The sequence below is a fragment of the Cydia splendana genome, chromosome 2 (genome assembly GCF_910591565.1).
Source record: "Cydia splendana chromosome 2, ilCydSple1.2, whole genome shotgun sequence".
NCBI classification, from domain to species: Eukaryota; Metazoa; Arthropoda; class Insecta; order Lepidoptera; family Tortricidae; genus Cydia; species Cydia splendana.
The window spans coordinates 28,331,716-28,355,369 of record NC_085961.1 but is presented as its reverse complement, the minus strand read 5'-3'; the positions used below and the strand labels follow the sequence as shown (position 1 = coordinate 28,355,369).

Sequence of the window (23,654 nt, the reverse complement as noted above, 5' to 3'; positions counted from 1 at the left end):
TCCGGGACGGCGGCATGCCCGACAAATGTCGACCGTACCGTCCTTCAGGATATATTTCCGATAGTTGTTCGTCATCATCACTTCGTCCGCAATTGCACAGGCAAAACCCTCGGTTTCTCCGAAGAGGTCCCCGAATCGTAACCAGTTCACCGACGCGAGCAGGTCCACATCGGGTCCCGTGAGGGCCTTGTAGAACCGCCCGTGTAGCACCTTACTCTCCCATGCCGCCTTGCGATCCGCAGTACTTAGTACCACAGGTTTGCGCCAGTTCTCATTTGCCAAGGAGAGCGGCGTGAGGTTCCTGTCTACTGCCACCACATCACGATGCATCCCACACTCGTTGTTAAGGAAATAATTCCTGAGATTGTACACCTCGCGGTTGTGGAGATCCTTGGCGTTTAGGAAGCCTCGGCCTCCACACTTCCGTGGGATGTACAATCTCATAACTGACGAGCGTGGGTGTAGCATGCGGTGTGTGGTGAGCAGTGACCGGACCCTCCGATCCAGGGCGTCCAGCTCGGTCTGAGTCCACCTTAGTGTGCCAAAGGAGTAAGTGAGTAGGGGCATTACCCAGGCGTTGAAGGCGCGCACTTTGTTGCCTCCTGACAAAAGACTGTTAAGGACTTTTGTGAGCCGACTGAAAAAGCGCTCCTTCACCGAACGTCTAATACCCTCGTCCTCAATACCCAACGACTGTGACATACCAAGGTATTTATAGGTTTCTGATTCAGAGATAGATCTGAAAGACATTGTTTCAGAAAGTTGTAAATTTGTTGAATTTACAACCCTCCCCCGCTGTACATGCATAACCGCACATTTATCGACACCAAACTCCATGTGGATGGCACTACTGAAGACTTCGGTGGTTTTCAGTAGCTCCAACAAGTCTTGGCTATTTGGTGCAAATAATTTGAGGTCATCCATGTACAGAAGGTGAGAAATGACTTCACCCTCTCTCCGAAGCCGGCAACCTAGTCCCAAATCCTTCAGCAGGGTGCTGAGGGGATTCAGAGCTAGGCAGAACCATAGGGGACTCAGACTGTCGCCCTGAAAGATTCCTCGCTCAATCCTTATAAAATCCTGCGGGCCACGTCGGTCATCCCCGCCTCCTGGTTGACGAAGGACTGTGGTCCACTGCCCCATACACGCGCTTAGGAAGGCTCTCAGAGCTGCATCAACTTTATACAGCTCTAAGACCCTCCCCAGAATGAGGCACCGAATCATAGGCCTTCTTGTAGTCAATCCAAGCGGCTGAGAGGGCCCCCTTGTTCCGCCGGATTTGTTGGCAGATGGTCATGTCAATGAGGAGGAGCTCTTTAGTACCACGGGACCCAACCCTACATCCATTTTGAGCAGAGGCCAAAATATTGTTTGCGACAATATGCGCGTTAATTTTTGCTCTCAAAATGGATGTAAGGAGCTTGTAGAGTGTAGGCAAGCATGTGATGGGTCTGTAGTTCTTCGCTTCCGTGGTACCACCGGACTTATAGAGCAGGAAGGTGACACCAGTTGTTAAGGAAGGTGGGACGAGGACGACAAGTTCGAGGGCTTGTTGAAATTGTGCTGCTAAGTAGGAGTGCGAGCATCGGAACCATTTTAGCCAGAAGTTCTGCAATCCATCCGGCCCAGGACTTTTCCAGTTCTGGGCCGTGCGGATGGCACAACTTACGTCATCGGGGCTGATGGTGACTGCCCCCATAGGTTCAATGGACTCGCACTCACGCTCGACAACACTCATCCAACTCCCCTCGGTGTGTCCGACAGGCACCGACCAGATGCTACGCCAGAAGTCATTCATGACAGTAGCATCCGGTGGCTGCGAGTCGGATGCACGAAGGTTGGTTACCTCCCACTTTCGGTACATCTTCCTTTGGTCACTCTGGAAAAGACGATTCTGCTGGAATCGGTCCACACGCTCTCTGTAGCGGCGAATACGGTTTGCCCATGCATAGACTTTCTGCTTTAGAAAGTCGATGCGCTCCGTAACGTTGGCCATGTAGTCGCGGGGCCTGATATCCGTCCCCACGAATGCCTGGTTTACAAAGCGCATTACTCGGGGGCGATTGTTGCCCCCCCTGAAGCAGATCAGCTTTGACGTTCTCATTAATGGTTTGAGACCATCGCATGCGACGCACTACACCACCGGCAGCGGGAGCCGTGGGCGGGGCAGGATGTCATTCATACATCATCTTATAAAATTTTGGTTAATTGTTTAACCAAAATAAGTTTCAATAGAGTACTCCTTTAAGTAGAGGACGTACTCATTAAATCGCTCTCCATTGGTATTAAGGCTTATTAATCAGTAACCATCCGCTGAATATTAATGAATCTAAATATAATATCTACAATAATGTGTACCTACAAAGAGTACGATTGTTGAAATTTATTCAACAAAATAATGCCGTATGGAATGTAGGATTACTACAAAATATCATAAGATAATTCCTTAATGGAATTAATAAATGTACTGTACGGTACGTATGTACCTAAGTACGTAAATATGAACGTTATGTCAAGGGAAGAAATATATAAATAAGTATTGTTCTAACTCTGGTAGAGTTAGCTTTGAATAACGTTATATGAACGTAATATAACGTTATATAAATTAAATAGTATAAATGAACGTATAAATTCGTACTAAGTAGGTATGTACGAAATGTAATGAGTCCGAAATGTATAATGGGGATGAGATATAATTATAAATGTATAACATTATATACAATATTTTACAAGTTAGGAGCTTAGGAGAAAAGTAGCTAAGTTTGAGCCAAATAAGAATCTAATTAAGGAAAAACAGTATATTGTTTATTTTAGAATTTTGGGGAGAGGTTTAAGGTCTCTAATATGCCATCGTCCGAGCATTTTGCCGGACATGTCTTGTAGGACATATACTAAGGGTGATATTTTTTTTAGGATAGAACATTTAATAAACTTGGGTGCAAGTTTAGCAGAATAGTGTTTAGGAGAATTACTAATTGCGTAATTTCGTTTCCAGACGATGTCATTTTCGTTGAATTCGAAATGTTGGTGATGTTTATTATACGATGAAGAATTGGTTTGGTGTGCTCTCCAAAGACGGGCTTGTACTTCGGAGAAGACAGGCTGGAGAAGACCAAGATTATCAGCGTATTCGTCTCTGGGCGCGAATATAATATCATCTGTGAGATCAGATTTATCGTATGCTGATCCACATGTGACTAATTCGCGACCAAATACAAGGAAAGAAGGAGTATAATTTGTTGTTTCATTTACGGAAGTATTAATAGCAAATTGTATCTTATGTAGGTTGATATCCCAATTCCTGTGGTCATCCTGTATGAATGAGGATATTGCTGTGGTAACAACTTTATTATATCTCTCCACGGGATTTGGTTGGGCGCATTTAATTGCGCAATAGTGTATTTTTGGGATATGATAGGAGTGGAATAAATCCGTTGTCTCTTGACTAACGAATTGAGGACCATGGTCAAGAATTATGGTCTGTGGGATTCCGTACACTAGGAAAACTAGGTTTTCTAGAATATGAACGATTACTGATGAAGTAGCTCGTTTAATCGCAAAGAGGAGGCAATATTTTGAAAAACAGCAAGTAACGACAAAGATGAATCTGTTGTGTTTTAGTGTAGTAGGCAAGGGGCCGATCAAATCTATTGAAATGCATTGAAAGGGTCGAGAGCATTGCTTAGGTTTACCCATTAGGCCAAGTTTTAGTTGGGTTTGGTGTTTGCAAGCTAAGCAAGTCTCGCATTTGGCAATAAAATTTGAAATATCTTTGTACATTCCTGGCCAAAAATATTTCAATTTAACTTTATTGTATGTTTTAAATGTTCCGAAATGAGCGCAAGTTGGGGTGGAATGATTTTCTGTGATAATGGGTATTCTGTACTCTAGTGGGATAACTTCTTTCCAATTATACTCAGATTGGAGTAACGAAGGGGTTTTTGAGTATCGGTATAATTTATTATTATGTATTATGTAATCTGGAGTGGTGTTGGGGTTAGAACTGTATTTAGCGTAGATATTATTATACCAGTCGTCATTGGTATTAGAACTATTGTAGTTAATAACGTCTACTGAAGGTAAGCGTGATAAAGCGTCAGGGATTAGATGATCTTTACCACGTTTATGTTTAATTTCGAAGTTAAATGTAGATAGACGAATACTCCAGCGGGCTAGACGTCCGGTTGGATTATCTAGATGGAGAAACCATTGTAATGCGGAATGGTCTGTGTAGATTGTGAACTTTAAGCCGTTGTCAAGATAGCAACGCCAATGTTCTAGGGCTAGTAAGACACTTAAGAGTTCTCTTTCTGTAATTGAGTAATTTCTTTGGGGACCAGTTAGGGATTTGCTCATATAAGCAATGGGTTTCTCAACGCCATCAAATTCTTGGGTCAGCATGGCACCGATGCCGAAGCTGGATGCATCACAGTGGACTGCGAAGGGTTTTGAGAAGTCTGGGCAAGCAAGAACAGGGGTAGAGACTAGAGCTTCTTTAATGGATTTGAAGGCATTGTCTTCTAGTGATGTCCATTTAAATGGTGGTGCTTTTTTGGAAGTGGAGGTAAGTTTAGTTAGTGGTGCAACCTTTGTGCTGAAATCGGGGATAAAGCGTCTATACCAACTTGCTGCACCTAGGAACTTTTTAACTTCTCGAGGAGTTGTGGGAGGTGGGATGTTAAGTATTGCCTTAACCTTGTCAGGATCTGTTTGAAAGCCGTGTTCATTAACTATGTAACCAAGATATTTAAGTTCTTTTTTGAAAAATGAACACTTGGGGAAGTTTATAGTAATGTTGGCTTGTACTAGCCTTTGGTAAACTTTATTAAGTAAAGTGATGTGTTCATCGAAAGTATTACTTATGATGATAATATCATCTAAGTAGGTAAATACTGAGTTATCAAGGTTTTCAGAAGGGAATAACGCATCCATAAAGCGTTGTTGGGTAGCAGGGGCATTAGTCAATCCAAAAGGCATTACGCGAAACATGTACATGCCTTTTGAGGGTACGTGGAAACTAGTTTTAGGTCTATCAGAGGGGCGTAGGGGTATTTCCCAAAATGCTTTTGCTATGTCTATCGATGATAGATATTTAGCATTTTTTAGATTATCTAAAATGTCAGAAATGAGTGGGAGTTTGTAGGCATCTTTGCGCGTAATCGAATTTAGTTTACGGCTGTCGATGCAAAAACGCCACGTTCCATCTTTTTTAGGAGTTATTATGACAGGGTTTAGCCATGGGCTTTCACAGGGTTCGATAACATTAAGCTTTAGCATTTCATCAACTTCTTTGCATAAAGCTTTTTGTTTCTCTGGAGAAAGCCTATAGCATCGCTGTTTGATTGGTGGATGGTCACCGGTATCTATGTGATGTTCAATGAGGTGGGTTCGTCCTAAGGGTTTGGTTTCTGTTGAAATATTTTTAAATTTTTCAATAATAGTATCTGAAATTAACTGTTGAGTTTCAGAAAGGTTGTCATAATTAGTGATGTGTTGGTCACAGGTGGAAATAACTAGGGTATCTATATGTTTATCAGAATATGACGTTATGTCAGGTAATATGTGGGGAGCTATATTGAATTTTCTCCAAAAATTTGTGCCTAGAATCAAGGGTTGCTTTACAGTAGGGATAACATGAGCGGTAATAATAGCCACAATATTTTTGTACGAAATTGGTAGTTGAATTGTACCAATAGAGTATATAGGGTAGCCGTCGGCTACAGAGCCTACGACTTTATGGTCGTAATTTATGGTAAAATTGTGGGATAAGAGAATTTTATGGGAATTATTTCCGAAAATAGTTAAAGCACTGCCACTGTCTAAGAGGCCACATAAAGTTAAATTATTTGTCTGGATGTTGACATAAGGTCGTTCATCGTATGGATCTTGAGTGAAAAGTGCTGATGTAGTATTGTATGATGACATAAATAATTTAATGGTATCTAACCATTGGTTCCATTCTGTAGCAGTAGTTTTATTTAAGTTACTTTTCTCCTTTATGCGTTTTTTGGAAATTTATGGCAAACTATACATTTTGCAAAAGTGACATTTTGTTTGCCACAGCGGAAGCATACTATATTTTTACTTGTACAAATATCTAAAGAGTGATCGTTTGTTCTGCAACGCGGACAGGAGTAACGTAACGTAGAAGGTGGTGCTGTTACAGTATGGACCGGTTTATTAAATGGGAATGGTGGTATATACGGTTGGGAAGGGGGGGTATGGTTAGAATCTTGTTGAATGTTGGTATAGTTGCTAGAGCTATAAGTAGAGGTAGTACTACAGCTTTCGTACCATTTGCACGATTGGAATAATGTGTCTATAGACGTAACATTTGTAGGAACTAATCTGGAACTGTAATAAGGGCTCATGTTTCTACGGAGGATATCTATTTTTTGTTTTTCAGAAAGGGGTTCATGTAATTTGGAAAAGAGGGCTTCCATGGCTGAAAAATACATTATTATTCGTTCATGTTGTTTTTGTTTACGGGAATGTATATTTTGTAGTAAGTTGTGGTCATGGTCATGTCATTCGAAATCTTTTAAGAAGTGGGTTTTAAATGTTTTCCAATCTGTAAGGGTTGTTTTCTTTGACCTATACCAATCTAAAGGAATGCCTGATAAAAAATCGTATATATATTTGTGTAAGCGTTTGTCGTCAATGTTACGCGCAATTGCAAACTCTTCGATGTTTCGAATAAAATCATAAGGGCAACTATCGCCTTTATAGTTGAATTTTTTAAAATCGCTTGGTTTTGCTTCAGAGAGGTTGGTTAATTTTCGAGCAAGTAGGTCTAAATTTGTGGAATCATCTATCAAAGAGGTTGCTGACGCGTAAGTTGACGTTGTTGTTGACGGTTGTGACATGTTAAATTTTGTTTGACATTTTGACAATAATTCGCATATTTTCGAATAGTTGTCAATAATTTCTGGAGATAATTCAGTGGTAATATAGAGACGTTCTATTCTGTTATATAAATGAAATAAGAAAACCGCTATTCTATCGTGCTTCGCTTGGTTGGTGGTCGCAAGCTGTAGCTGAGAAGAAACTATTGTGAGGCATCTGCTAATTTCGGTGATATCCTGTTCAAGATCATATGGGCTGGAGAGATTCGAACACGGGTCCGCGAATAAATTTGGAGTGAGGAGCTGTCTTAAATCATCAGCCTGCGCGGTGGCTGGGAACTGAATGTTCCTGAGTTTGAGCTCATAGATGAGTTCAGGTTTATTTAATAGTGCTGGATTCATTGTTTATTAAAGTGGATACCTATCACGAAGAGAATACCTAACTGATGTTATCAATATAAATAAAATATGTAGTTATTAAATTTTATTTTTTATTGAATCGAAAGGAGAAGTTTATTGTGATATTAGGCTTAGTTGTGTATATTTATTTAATCGGGTGAAGGATAAGCTATCGGATTATCTCCAACAGTACTGCCGTAAGTCAGGATTGGCTCGCACTTCAGTGACAATTACACAATCCAAGATTTCCACTGAAATCTCACAAATTGGTTTCAATCCTAAGTTTTAAAAACACTTAGGATTGAAACCAATTTGTGAGATTTCAGTGGAAATCTTGGATTGTGTAATTGTATGTGATAGATGTTTTGTGTAATCACTATGTTAAGAGTTTTGTTACGTGGCGCGACAAAAAGCGTTGGACGCTGGCATAATAGGGATTAGAAAATAGATATAGATAAATTGGTATAAGATGATGAATGATGATAGATGCGTGATTATGTATATGTAATTGGTTATTTAAGGGGGGAATTTTGGTTAAACGGTTGAGGATTAGATAAAAGGTTGGTTGTAAAATAGAAAATTAAATAAAATGATGTTAGGCCGAGAGATATTGCGAAAATTTGAGTTGGGTCGACTATAACCTTTTAGAATTTTGAAAAGATCTTAAAGCTAGTAATTACAAACAATATAAAAAAAAAATTGGTAGAAAAAGGAAAAATGTAGAACTGGAACAGCTGGTTGCGGTTGTTGGGTAGGAGCAGGTGCTGGCACGGAGGAACTGGAACGGGCTGCTCAGCGTCGTAGGCGGGTGGGTGTCTTGTCAGGTCCGGGTTTGAGCACGTTGGTGGCGCCAGTGTGAGGGGGCAGGTAGAGGAGCCTCACGGGGATGATGGGAATGAAAAGGCAGGATCCAGAGCGATGAGGGGTATTTATTATTTAAATAAAAAGGCACCTGTAACAATACAGGTTACGTGTTAACAGATAGGTATGTATAAAAACACTTTCGTAATTCAGAAGGTTAGAAATCAAATAACTTACAATATGTGCCTTGGTGATGATGTAGATATATATCTGGAAGGTGTGCAGGGCCACAAAACGAGCACTATACTGAACTGCACGCACTTATGAATTATTACGTTTACTAATAAAAATCACACTTAAACGGTCGTGTTTAGAAACTTGGGAAGTACAGTCTGTTAGATTAAATGATGTTTATCGATCAGAGTATGTGATCGAACTGAAAATAAAAATCATTGAATGGAATTTGGAATAGGATTTGAATTTCAAAAGGGAATTTAGAATTTGTATGGTGCCAGAAATAGTATGAAGGTCGATAGTGTAACGCTTCGTTACACGCACCGTTACAATTATAACCCTTATATATATGTAATAGTACGCAGCAGTCTTGGGTTATATTTTTCATAAAAACAATGTAGAAAGCAACATGTAAATACAAAATCTAGAAAATAATTTGAGTTTTTTTTTTTTTTTTTTTTTTTTTTTTTTTTAGTATAAGTATATTATTATTAATACCTGTGTTAAGGAACACCACTCTTCCTTAGTGATTAACTACAAGCTAAAAGCAAAAACTATGATAATAAGTTGATTGATAACAATAAAGTAAAAACTAAACAATTTCATAAGTAAGTAAACTATGTAATAAGAAAATTAACATGTGAGTAGCAGAGTAACTAATGTCGTTTTCTTTTATTATTTCTATTTTTGGAAAATAAATCAAAATGGTGATTCCATGCGTGTTTTCTAGGTCAACACCTTACAGAGCCACTAAGTAGTATGGACAATGCCCACTTGCAAAATGTTTCTTTCTCTTACGAAAATGTCTTGTAAAAACGTTGCTCCGCCAAATGGTCCTATGGCAAAACGTAAAGACGTTTTGAAGAGAACGTAAACGTAGAAAGCTACGAAATACCCTGTTCGAAAAAAGGCCTGTATTTTAACTTTGTCTGATTTTCGCATATTTTCTCGGCCGTCGTTCTCGTTTAACACTATTAGACTACTATATTCTATAGAATAGCACAAGCGAAAGTAAACTATTATCTAGTATAGTATCTCGCTGTACGAGTAGGTATACCTATGCCGGTCAATGCCATTGAAGTATATTTTTCATAAAATTGTGATACTAGTAGGTACCTACCGTGTGGAAAAATATAAATGGCGTGAACTGGCTTCATACATCCAATTAAGTTAATTTTAATCGTTTAACTTAGATGGTAATTGATGGAACGATAGCATATACCTAAATGAGTTTGTATTGAGTTTTTATTTATATTTACTGTATCCTCAGTATTTTTCGGGGCAAGTTTAATTTAAAGGGGAGATTATTAAACTCTTCCAACTCGGTAACTCTACTGGAATCCCTTTAAGTAATTTAGAATCCCGCGTAAGTTTACTGTTTCAATGCTGAAATTACTTTATCTTACGTTTGAACATAACTTTTTGTTTATTTTTTAGACCGTCACTTCTAAACTATCCAATCGATTGTTATCAAAATTTGCATAGAAATTGAGGAGTTACATTGGTTATTTTTTGTCCCAAAATATGCATATTTAGTGCCTTACAATCACGTCAACCCGGCTTAGCATACGAACCGCAAGCCGTACAGCTATCCGAAAACTCATTCATATTCTCTCACAATAGAGTCTAAATTCAAAGTCATTTTGTAATGTCTTTTACGACTATTGTACGTAGTGGGCCAGAATTGCTAGAAAGTACCTACCTAAACTATGTATATAAATTTGAAACATTTTATTTAGGATCATCAGCCGTAAAAGTGCATGGCGAATTTATCAATGAATTTATTCAGAATTTCTTCATGCAATTTCGCAGTTAAGACGGAAGACTATTTTTATAGGCCGTTTCATATGATCACTTCGGTCTTGAAAATCGGTAAAATTAATTCATGTTTTAATTTATCTGTGAAACTATTCATAGTTTTATGTAAAAGATTGATGATACGACAGACACATCATCTTAGATAAGTAGGAGGTTTTAGTTTTTGCTCCCTAGAGTGTGCTGCTATAATTAAGTTTTTGCCGCTAGTTTTTAAATATATTGTTAGAATGGGATACACCGTTGCTCGACCGATAATGTTTTCTGCACCTCTCTGGTAGGTATCCTAAGTAAAGTAATAAACGTTTACTATTTAAAGATCTTGTAGGTAGTGTACCTAAAGGTTCTCGTCAAAAAGCGATATCACGAAATGTCAGAAAAATGCCGCCATTCCTGTCCCAAACCCACAAAAGATTAAACAATTAAGTGGTAAAAATAACAAATAGTTTGGAAGTAATAATAAATTCCAAGCTCATAGCTGGGAATCGCCTGGGGACGTGGATATGGACAACTCACCCGCCATCGTCCCATTTCTTTTTATTAGCTCTGACGCTTTTCGGACTTTTTTGATTTAATTTGGACAACTTATTATTTTGGACTCTGATCGCATAAATATTAATGTCATTGTTTTGTTACTTTTTTATCTTTTGTTTGTTTGGTTGGGTAACAGTTTCTGAAAGTGAACGCTTCTTTGATATTGAAAATGTATATAGTAAAGGCACCGATTAAAAATATAGTCAAGTGAAGTTTTCAAGTAAATAGTCACATTTTTCTTTACAATTCTTAGAACTCCCACTATCTTTTGACATAACCAACCCACGCTCAAGTAGCTCACACGACTTTTAAAAGATGCAAAAATAGAACTACGCTATATTAGAGTTAAGTAACATTTAATATGTAACCCACATTTACTAGTGAATACTATCTATTTGAGCTTTTAAGATATTTTCGGATATTCAAACAAAGTTTTGGGTTAAAGTCCAAACCTTTTAGGAAATATGTAATGACAAAGGTCAACAGACCTTCCACAGTCAAGTAAACAACTCAAGTGCCGACAGTCGTGGGTCACATCTTACAATCTTTTTTGCGGGTTAGTGTAAAAATACGTTGTTTTTGATGAAATGTTAGAGAATCATATGATTTTGTTCTTCTTTATAAGTGTATTGATAATTTAGTAGTGTGTTGTTAAAATATTATTTTAGATTTGATTGTTTATTTTTGGCTTAGTTTAAGGTATTTATTATTATTGACATTTTAATTTCTGTATTTTTGACTTATGTGTGTACTTATGAATAAATATTTGATCGTTATGATACTTGCCTATATCAAAATGATAAATACCTAAAAACTAAGCCAAAGCATAACACTTACCACTACTAAAATATTTTAGAACGTTCCTTTATCAGCTACGAAGAGGTCGAAGACTAATACTACTAACTTTAACCTGTTCGACGCCGCGCCGTGTCAAAAACAAACGCTGTCACTGTGTGCAAATCAAGTGTACAAGGACCTGGGGGCCGATTTTTGAATTTCGACCGCTCGATTTCGTGTATTTCATTCAATAATAACCCCAGGCATTTAAATTCTAATAATAGAAATGAAAACGAGTGGTCAATACCACTAGATTCCAAATTTCTATCGCTCGTATTTCAAAAATTAGCATTTCGTCTTTTTCCAACGATTTTCGAGTGACGAAATCGAGCGATCGAAGTTCAATAATCGCCCTCCTGAAGTCAGTAGTATCTACACCTACAGATACCAAGGCAGAAATAGAACGTAGACTGAACCACTTGAGCCGTTATCTTCCGAATGTTTGGGGGACAGCCTTGCATCGCTTAATCAACTTCGTTTAATCCAAAGATCAATCGTAGATAAGCAAAAAGCAAGGTCGCGTAGGATAAAGTGGAAGCATATAACCCCCGCCATAAGTACCTACCTATAATATGTAGAGTGTAGATCATGAGCCCAATCCAGATTTAACAACTTGTTACGATTTTAAACTGGTTTCGACACGACCTTGGCGATCGTATTGGTGATTGGCGCTAGAGATGCAACGGATAGTTGTTTGGCCGGATACTGATGCCGATGGTCAGGCCGAATATCCGGTATCCGGCTACCTAATATTCGGCCGGCGGACCTATACCTACATTTCGGTTTTTCAGGTGCGTATTGTGCAGGTTTTGACCTGTTTCGTAGTTCGCGCGGACTCATTTCTGGGTTCGAAATGAGTGCACGTGCAATGAATGGAAATGTTTAAATTGTTTTAAAATATCATACGGGTATAATTATGACCGTGACTGTTTCTTAGATCCAATTTTTTTACTCCGAAATCAAGCAATGTTACCGGTATCCGGGCGGAAAGTGTGTTACTATCGGGTATCCGGCCGTATATTAAAATAATGGACTGAAAAGAATCCATGATAAAAAAATGTTAGATGAATCAGCGGGAAACTCGAAATCTCTCTGGAACTCAATAAAAACCATCACACATTACAAATCTACAAAAACTAATAACTTTGAACTACTTACATCTAAAAACACACCATCGAGCTCAGTTAATCACGTGAATAGTTTTTTTGCAAATATTGGCAAAAAACTAGCTGAAAAAATAACTTGTCCTCCTGTAAATCTTGACTACACGAAAACAATACCCACTCAAACTAACATTTCCTCGTTTGTTCTACTGGATGCTGACTTACAAGAAGTAGATACTGTTCTCGCTAGCTTAAAAACAGACAGCGCTGCAGGATGCGATGGTATCCCTACTAAATTCTTAAAACTATCTAGGCAAACGGTTGTACCAGTGATCTGTCATCTTGCCAACCTCTGTTTTGCAAAAGGAGTTTTCCCCAAAATACTCAAGCAAGCGGTGGTTACACCAGTGCATAAGAGTGGCGATAAAGATGATGTCAACAATTACAGGCCTATATCAGTACTGCCAGCAATATCCAAAATAATTGAAAAACTAATAAATACTCGACTTATAAATTATCTTGAAAAATATGAAATTTTATCACCACAACAATTTGGCTTTAGAAAAGGAAAATCTACGGAAGATGCAGCACTAGCATTAACAACTTTGATTACCCAAAAAGTTGATATAGGAAAAAAATGTTTGACAATATTCTTAGATCTTCGAAAGGCATTCGACACTGTTTCTCTCGCTACTCTTGTGCACAAGCTTGAACGTGTAGGAATTAGAGGTAAGGCCTTGGAACTTTTTAAAGATTACTTATATGGTCGAAGCCAGGTAGTAAAAATTGGAAATTATGTGAGTGAGGCTTTACCGGTTACATATGGCGTTCCTCAAGGAAGTGTCCTAGGCCCAACATTATTTCTAATTTACATCAACGAACTGACTAGTCTTACTATTCAGGATGGCCGGGTCTTTTCCTATGCAGATGATACGGCAATGGTCATTTGCGGTGATACTTGGGATGATTGTTATAAAAAAGCTGAAGCAAGCCTTGCAATTATATCAACTTGGCTAAGATCAAATCTACTATCACTAAACACCTCTAAAACTAACTTTATTTGTTTTTCTAAATATAAAATACTACAGCCGCCACACAAGCAACAAATAAAAATTCACAATTGTGACCTGACCGACCCCCTGAACTGTAACTGCACACAACAAATAGAAAAGGTTACGTCAACTAAATATCTTGGTGTAGTTATTGACCAGCGACTCTCGTGGCACGGACACATTGAGTACATTACTAACAGGATACGGAAGATTGTATGGATTTTTAAAATCCTAAAACAAATTGCTCCCACCAATTTGCTAATCAAATTATATATTACCCTTGGACAATCCATTATGTCTTACTGTATACCAGTCTGGGGCGGTGGCAATAAAAGCAAATTCATCGAGGTTGAAAGAGGACAAAGATGCCTAATTAAAGTTATGCTCTCTAAACCTCAACGCTTTTCCACTAAAGAGCTATATAGGACCACAGGTCTACTCTCTATGAGAAAGCTATATATTTTAAGAACAATATTAAAAATTCACCCTACCGTTAAATACAATCAGGGCGTAAATTCCAGAAGAAGGACATTAAGAGTAAAACCAGTACCATTATGTAAGTCTGCATTCGCAAAAAGGCAATATGAATCACAATCTGCCAGACTTTACAATGCTATAAATAATTATGTATCTATCTATAACCTGACATCAAACAAATGTAAAATTACAGTTACAGAAAAACTGAAATCCTTAACCTATGAAGAAATAGAATCCCTTATTTCTTTTGCAGTATAGATGTATTAATAGTAGAATCATACTCCCACACACACACACACACACACACACACACACACGCACACACACACACACGCACACACTTAATAATAATAAAAATGTATATTTTAGCTTAAGTTAGTGTAAGGTAGTTTTTAGATTAGATTACACTAAACTAAATCAAATTTTAAATGTATAACGAATAAATTGTTAGAACAAAAATGTTAGCTGGGAAGAGCGGGGTCTCCTGTCACAGGTATAATTATACTTACTAGGAGACTCCATTAACTGTATTGTTAAAACGAAACCTTTACCTAAATATATAATTTTTTTTTCAATGAAATGAAATGAAATGAAATGTATTTATTTGTCAGAATATGGTACATTGATGTGATCTTAAATTAGAATGAATGCAAGTTCCATCATATTCTACCGTGAAGTCGGTGTACAAATATTTTTACTTATATCTAATTCTTACATATATATCTTTGGTTTACACAATATATTAAAATATAACTAGGTACAATCAAACAGCTAAACTATGAAGCTAATCAGTTTGATCCAGAAACTCTTTTACACTATAAAAACAATGCTTAAGTAGGTAAGAATCTAAATAATGTTTGAACAATGTGGTTGGTTTGTTTTTTAGATCATCAGGTAACTTATTATATACCTTTATTGCCATAAAGTAAACATTTTTTTGAAATAATACCAAGTTGGATTTTGGCAGAGTTAACTTGTGCTTCCATCTGGAATTTGAACCATAGGCCTCCTCTCTGGTTTTAAAGAATTGAGGGTGCTGTTTTACTAATAGACAACATTCCTTAATATATATACATGGCAATGGTAATATTCTTAATCTAATAAATAATGGCTTACATGGTTCTAGGTATCCAACTTGACTCAATATTCGAATACACTTTTTTTGTGCCTTAAACGCTCTATCTACATCTACGGAGTTGCCCCAAAGAATTATACCATATCTCAATGTAGATGAGACGTAAGCGTGATATGCACTAAGGGCGGCCGCAAGTGAAGCCACTTTTCGTGTTCTATCTAAGGCAAATAAAAACCTATTAATTTTTAAGCAAATGGATTCAATGTGACTTTTCCAATTACAATGTTTGTCTAAATTAAACCCTAGAAATTTCGTAGTTTCAACCTCTGTAATTTTCTCGTCCCTATAAGTGACATCTACTTTTAATGGGTTGGCTTTATAAGTCTGAAATTGCACTAATGTCGTTTTGGTTACATTTATTCTTAATTTATTTTGACTCAAATAGGCAATGACAGTTTCCAGAGCGTCATTTATATCTGCTTCAAACGTATCACTATTTCGACATTGTATTGCAATTGTTGTATCGTCAGCAAATAGTAAGCATGGATGGCTGATGCATTGTGGAAGATCGTTAATATAAGCTAGAAATAGAATTGGGCCTAATATACTCCCTTGAGGTACCCCACTGATGTTTGTACGGAAATGTGACCTATAAACCTTTTTTTCACCTTTATTCAGTGAAGTAATTTCTGTGCATTGCTCCCTATTTTTTAAATAACTTTCTATCCAAGTATATGCATTGCCTCTAATTCCATATTTTTCTAATTTGTATAGAAGGTTTTCATGACAAACAAGGTCGAAAGCCTTAGTCATGTCTAAAAATAATACTGCTATGGGGATTTTATCATTCAGGCTCTCGGTTATTAATTTTATAAGTGAAAATGCTGCTAAGGAAGTAGAGCTGTTCTTTCGAAAACCATACTGAGCAGTGCTTAGTACATTATATTTATTGAAGAAGTCATTTATTTTTATCAGCATCACCTTTTCAAAAACTTTTGATAAAACTGGTATTAACGTGATAGGTCTATAATTATCTAAACTAGTTTTGGGTCCCTTCTTCAATAAAGGTTTCACTACAGAAAACTTCAATTTGTCTGGAAATTTTCCCTGTTCCATAGATAAATTTATAATGAAAGTAAGCGAGGGCGTTAGAGCATCAACGCACATTTTAATTATTTGAGTATTAATTTCATCGTAACCAGCTGATTTTGTGTTTCTGAGATTTAGTATAATCTTTCTGGTGAATTCTTCAGAGATGGGTGTCAAGTACATACTATTTGTGATATTTTTTATTGAGCTTCCCATATTCACATCATTGCTACTAGCGACTTGAGTATCTGTCTTTTTTCCTGCAACATCCACGAAGAAATCATTAAATATGTTGCATATGTCACTTGGATTATCATAAATCATATCATTAACAATAATTGTGTCCGTACAGCTAATACTGCTTTTTGATTTAATCGTTTCTTTAATAACTTCCCATGTTGCTTTACACTTATTTTCCGATTTCTGTATATAGCGCCTATTGTTAAGTTTCTGAGCACTCAACATGCATTTCTTTAAAATTTTACTATATTGTTTATATATTAATCTATTGCTGGTTTTACTATCTGTACTCATATTGCATCGCAAGAATAGGTTTCGTTTTTGTTTAAGGCTTTTTTTTAACCCTTTTGTGAGCCATCGATTTTTAACGGGTTTATTTGTGACTTTAATTCTTATTACTGGGAAACATAAATTAAAAAACAAAACAAGAGTGTCGTGAAATGAATCAAATGCTCGATCAGTATCGCTTTCCAGGTAGACGTCAGAAAAGGATAGAGCAGAAATGCAGCTATAGAACTTTACCAGATTTTCTTGGCTCATGTCTCTTTTGTACTCATGCCAGTATTTAATCTTATTTGAATTGGATTTTTTTATCGGAACATAAAGCAACTGACCAGTGTTATGGTCCGTTAAAGCAAGCTCATGTACTTCCGATTCTGCTTTCAAAATATTACTTGTAATTAAATCCAGGCAAGATGCCTGTCGAGTAGGTACACTAATGTGGTTACGCATATCGTAGTTATCGAGAATAGCGTTTAGTTCATTGGAATACCGATTGATTTTTAGCATGTCTATGTTCCAATCGCCACAGATGATTATTTTTTTGTTCCGCCTACTGGTAATATCTAACAAAAGCTTATTGAGGTTGTCATAGAAAACATCTAAATCTGAGTTAGGGGTTCTGTATATGCATATAATAATAAGTTTTTGTTCAATTATTTCTACACCACACATCTCAAAGTTAAATGAAGAGGCCAGTTTTGATTTAGTTGTAATGGTTTTGTAGTCAATGCCATTCTTTATAAGAATACAACTTCCTCCCCTTTTTTTGTTTTGTCGTGAGTAGAAATCGGCCACATTATAATTTGCAAGATTTAGATAGTGTTCAGTGCCTGACATAAGAAAGGTTTCAGTAAGACATATAACATCAATATCAATATTCTGTTCCTCTCTAAATTCTTGTAAAACACACTCAAGAATATCCTTTTTGTGGAGGGCTCCAGCAATATTTTGATGAAAAACTATGAATGACTTATTCGTTTTGGGGACGAAAAAGAGATTTCTTGGGTATGTTAGATGTATTTAATCTTGGCGTACTAAGTTCAGTGTTAAACGTTTCGACTGCATTCGTGACTTCACAAACGCTTTTGGAGTTTTCGTCAATTATATTGTTACTTTGCTTGTTAACTTTTTTAAAATAATACATTATAGTGTTTTTATTTTCTGCTTGTGGAGCTTGAGGAGCTTGAATGGTAAAGTTGTTGAACTCTGATTGCCGTCTCATTTTCTCGAACAAATACGGGATTGTGCCTTTTGAGGGTTTAGTTTTAGGGATATCTTGGCCATTTATATTTTTTCCAAAGTTGTAATACTCTGTTTTATAGTCTAATTGTTCTATTTTTAAGTTAACTCTTTTGCACAAGTCTCTTGAGAACACCTTATACCTATAAAATGTTGGATTTCCTATGTTCACAAAATTAATATTTTTATTTGTACAATACTGTTGCAGCATATAGTTAAGAACATTAACATCAATATTTTTATTATCACTGATAGCTGTTACAATAATTGAACCAGCTTTAACAATTCCTAGTGCCGAGTCTAGACTATTGACAATGTCTACGATATTAGTGTCATGTTCCCCAACCGAAAGAACAATTTTGTCATTTTCCGTAAAGTAGCAATGTCTAAGTGCTTCCAGAATATACTCTGTGGATGCTCCCGGCTTTATGAATGATCGGACGTCGTATTCCTTGGAAAAAATATTATGACGCATGTAAATTAGTTTTGATGCAAGTCCCACGCACTGCTGGCCGCCGAATACGAATATAGTATGTTTTCGGTAAGTTTGGCCGCTTACATTTAGATCGTTTACTTCTTGAATAGTACATTGTTGTGATTTAATTGTTTTACTGCTGTCGTAGGCATTCGAATTAGGTTGTTGTTCAGTTAAGCAACATATATTCTGTGTAATCGTTTTCATCTCAATATAATTTGGAGTGGTGCCTAGTTTCTTTCGTTTGACTTGTTTAGGCGTTCCTTTCTTTACAGAAGCGCAGTTGTTTTCTTTAAGTAAGTTTTTAAGTACTATAATTTGCCTCTCTAATTCGGCGTATTCTTTTTTTAGCTTGCTTAATTCTGAGTTAAGATTTATTATTTCTTCATGTGCGCTGTTTAGTTGTACTGTTAGTGTAGTGATCTCATCTTTTAAGTCTGTAATTTGAGCTGTATCAATTATATTTGGTAAACTTTTGACACTGCTATTTCCAGGAGTTGAACATGCGGAGGTACTAGGTTTTGATGATTCCGATTCGAATGAGGTTTCTATTGCCTCAACAGGAGAGAGACTGGTGCATCTCTCTTCAGGCTTATTAATATTTTCCTTAACATTTACACGGGGTGATTCTCTCTGGGTTTTGAGTACTAATAGTTGTTGTTCAGAGGTAGAGGGTCCGGATCTGTCAAGTTTAGATCCAAGCCTATGGCACTTGGCGCATTTCCATGATTCTTTATGTTTTTTGTCCATACTTAAAAATCTGGTTAGAGTAACATTGGTAGTGCAGTTAAGATGGTAAGTGCAATCACACTGACAACAGGTTAAGAATTCTTTATTCGTTACTTTTAAACTGCATTTCATACACTTGCTTCGTACTTGACGGGACGTCATGTTTTGTGATGAAAAGAGAATTTCGTATTTCAATCTGCGTGAATTGGAACGCACTTTAAGCGTTTTTGAACGGAAACGTGCGCAGTGACAGTTTGCTTGTCAAATTGAAATGTCAATGTCACTATCAGACCGCTCAAACAGCTGTTTGTTTGATAACCCTTTATTTTAGTATATTATAAATCCAAATTTGGCTGTTATTTTGAATCTTTACGTGTGTGAGTGTGTAAGTGTTTGAGACCGATTCAATTTTATCAGTTTTACATAAAAAATCAGCTCACCATAGTGCCTTTTTTGGTCTTCGTTATTTGGTTGTGAATAGTGCTCTTCGTCTTACGGGTTCTATGTAAGTTTACACTTGATTTTCCTATTTTTTCATATAAAAATACACTGGGGTCAATCACAGAGATGTTTACAATTCTAGTGTCACACACACATACTCAATTTTTCAATTTTCAATGGCCGGATAGGCCGGATACCGGATAGCAACCGAATATCCGGTGGATCTCTAATTGGCGCTCCTCTCAGGCACGACTTTCACTTCATTTCTCATGCACCAATCAGCGTAAGCGATTTTCAAGGTCGTATCAAAATAATATCAAAATTGTAACGAGTTGTTAAATCTCAATCAGGGTTTATATACGAAAAGGTACTTATGACAGTCATTTATCTTTTGTTGGCCTCTGATTGAGACAACCTATTCATTAACAATCAAATTCAGAATTCATTTCTGATTTCATCAATCGTAATCGGATACAGTACAAAATATAAATTAATATCTTTATCTGAATGAACCATTTGTGTATCGTGATAGTTTTGTTAAAATGAATGCGGGAACAAATAAAATGTATCCCAAACAAATTAAAAATAACAAAACTTTTTAAAGGTTTTTTGTTAATAAATGAACATGAAACGTGAACCTTCGCTAGGCAGTAAAAACAACGTTGTAAACATTTTTTAATTGGGGTTTAATATCGTTTGTGTGTACAAAACAAAATAATATCTTATTCATTTGAAAGAACTGGACTAGACCTTTTTCTTTATAGTTTTTTAAATACAGTTGTATGAGCAAAAATTTGGAGTACCTATATTTCGACATCAGTTGTTCTCTGTTCTATTAATTTAATTTTTTGTCACACAGTAAGTGTTCAAAAGGCAGACATAATATATTTTGTCTAGTTTCCGCGTCTCCTTACTATTATGATCAACTAGGCAGAATTTGAATAAAATATTATGAAATTAACTTCCATTTCGATAAAATTAATTATTTGCAAACTTATGTTCTAATAAAATGTCATTCCAATCGGGAGCTTTGCGAATACTGTTACGATCTTTAACGGCGTTCCTATTCGGACGGCGCCTAGAAGTCTGGCCATAAAGTGGGATATGTTTGCTGAAGATATTAACCTTATTTAATGGTACGTATAAAAATATCTTAGGCATCAACGCAAAAATTACGCATTTATTGCTCTAGACAACTAGACTTTTAGCGGGCTTTTAAGTCTAAGATTCAAAAACCTTGAATAAATATGCATGCAAGGAAAATGAATACTTTTAATAGACTGAGAAGTTTTTAAATTTGGAATCCTATAACAGGACCAAACTTATCATGGGAAATCGTTGGATCAGGCCAGCCTATTGCTTCTAATTCTCGAAGGAGAATTTAAGCAGATGCTTTCATGTTCCTCGGGAAAGTAAAGTGTAAATAGGTACCCACAAATTTTGTCTTGGAAATTAGTTATGAATTTTTAATTTTTTGATAACAGTACGGGCACTGATTTAATGTCAATTTTAACTCAATTGTGCACCATCGAATGTTATTTGTGTCCACGATGTAGACTAAAATAGACACTTCTTACTTCACGCAAAGCGTATAGTGAAAAGAAATAAATAGTTTCTAAATCACGTCTCTTAAACATCCATTATTCTCGGTGAAAGATAATAAAATGGAACATTTATAAAAACGTACACGAGATAATTTAATGCACCAGTACAATGAAATGAAATTAATTTTATCTAGAAAACTCATTTATTGCCATATAAGATTAAAATTAATTGCATAAGTAATTTGAATTCAATTGAACCAAATAAATAATTAAAATAAAATTAAAAATGCGTTTGGGTCACGCCGATCCCATTAAAACAAAGGTAATATGCAATTTAAGTTTTTAGGATGCAATAAACCAAAATAATTCCTTAAAATAGCAGCGTTGTGGCAAATATTATTTTAAAATTAAAGCTACGATTATCTTCTTCTTATTCACTAGCAACTCGCAGACAAAAAGCACCGAGAAGATGTTTACGTACGCATTCAGCACTAAAAAAGTAAAAAGGATAAATAGAGGAAGTGCAGTCCGTCCTCAGTGTGTATGCATGCGACTCATAGCAGCTTGCCTTACTTGCATGCTCTTGAGTTAAAAGCATATTTAAATTGCAGGGCAGATAATAAAATTTCGTCTTGGTGATGACAAGGTGACAAATGATGTTTTATATTTTGAAGTCGTCTGGTTTAAAACGTGGTGATTTTATTAAAAGTTTATTTGTTTCTTTGAACTCTACCTGTAAATTACTATTTGGTAATTTTCTCAGAAATGAAAAATATTTCTCCAAAGTATTAAAAAAATATTAATGTGGCTGAATACATTATTTTGCTTTGAAGTAACATCGCTCACGTGTACAGCGTTTCCAACAAATTAACTTGTGCCAAAATTAAGCGAATGGAATACTTCCTTATCCCTATAAGAAACAAGAAAGGTAAATTAAAACGTAAATCTGATTATGAACTGGAAAATAATTTGTATCACATAAACCTTTCATTTAACGAAAGCGGTTTAATCGAAGTTAGACTTTAACGTTAAAGTATTAAGACTCAAGTGACTATACATGAAGTGTGCTTGTAAAAAAGTGGCGCCCAACGTGGGGCCAATGCTCGCGGCAAATTGTATGTCAATAGAGCAGCCTGTGGTGATGATAGATTGAGGTAGGAATAAATAACTATCTGTTACTGTTCTTGCTAATGTTAAGATACATTTTATTAATAAATAACTCAATAAACTGCTTGCTCAATTGACTTTTGAGCAGAGGTTCAGGTTCAGAAATTTGAGACATATAGAACTAATAAGTCAATGTGTCGAAACAAATAAAACCTCTATTTTGATTATGGTATATATGGTGTGAGATTTGTTTTTAGCGAAATAATATAACATAAGTAGAAATATGTATCACAATAATGTTACTAACACTCGTAAATGATAAGCGTCATACATCACGTTTCTGACTGTAATTGAAAGTTACAAGCAAATAAATTAAACTCAGGAATAACGAATCATATCAATGGCAACAAAAACACCGTGTACATTAACATAACCGAATATATTAAGCAGCTTATAAAGACGTAACACAAAAACACCTTATTTCGTCCATTCGTCATCCCTTTTATAAGCAAAGCGTGAAATGAGACAGTTGACTTCATTCGTCATTTTGCGTCAAAAGTAATAGTATCAGGTATTTTTCTGAGGTAGGTAAATAAGATCTGATGAGATTTGGTGGCTGATCCGAGTAAAGTAGTATATAAGCCTCCATAATAGCTATTTTCGCACACGTATGTTGAATATTGAAGTTATGAAAGTGGCTTGTATAAAGGTGATACAGTATTGTAAATATTGTAATATAGGTACTATTGTAGATGAGATTTGAATGTGCGAAAAAAAACATTTTTAGACTCCTAAGCAAGATGAAATATGTAAGATTCCATTAGAGTTTGTAAGATGAATCTCTATACTTAAGTAGGTGTATGTTATGCATTTTAAAGTACAAGAATGAGCTAATACAAGTTTTTCATTTCGTTATAGGTTCTTGTTAAATTAAGCTCATGTAAACTAATTATTTGACGCGTTAAAGTTATTTTAAAGTATTGGTAAAATTATAGATATCATACATAATGAATAAATACGAGTAATATCCTTTCATCTCCTACAGCAAATTCAACTTCTAAAATAACAATATAATACAAAAATTATTACTACTAAATTTAATATAAATTACAAATCAGATGGGATTATCAATGTGTCCTGGGTAAAAAGTCTCGTAAGCATGAGTACTCGTATTGTATAAGATCATTATAATGCAGAGGGTGTTCGTTGCTGAAATGGATTATACATACGGTATTTCATATTATTTGTCTTTTCACTATGAATGAGGAAATATTCTTACTCATGTACGAAAAAAGGTTTCATGTGAGGAAATATTCTTACTCATACATTATTAAGA

The 23,654-nt window shown here is 35.9% G+C and overlaps 1 protein-coding gene across 2 annotated transcripts in view; it reads right to left on the bottom strand.

Moving 5' to 3' along the window:
* Positions 1 to 23,654, bottom strand: part of LOC134806077 (neuropeptide CCHamide-1) — a 61,636-nt gene that overhangs the window by 21,204 nt on the left and 16,778 nt on the right. The gene's annotated exons all lie outside the window — the stretch shown is intronic.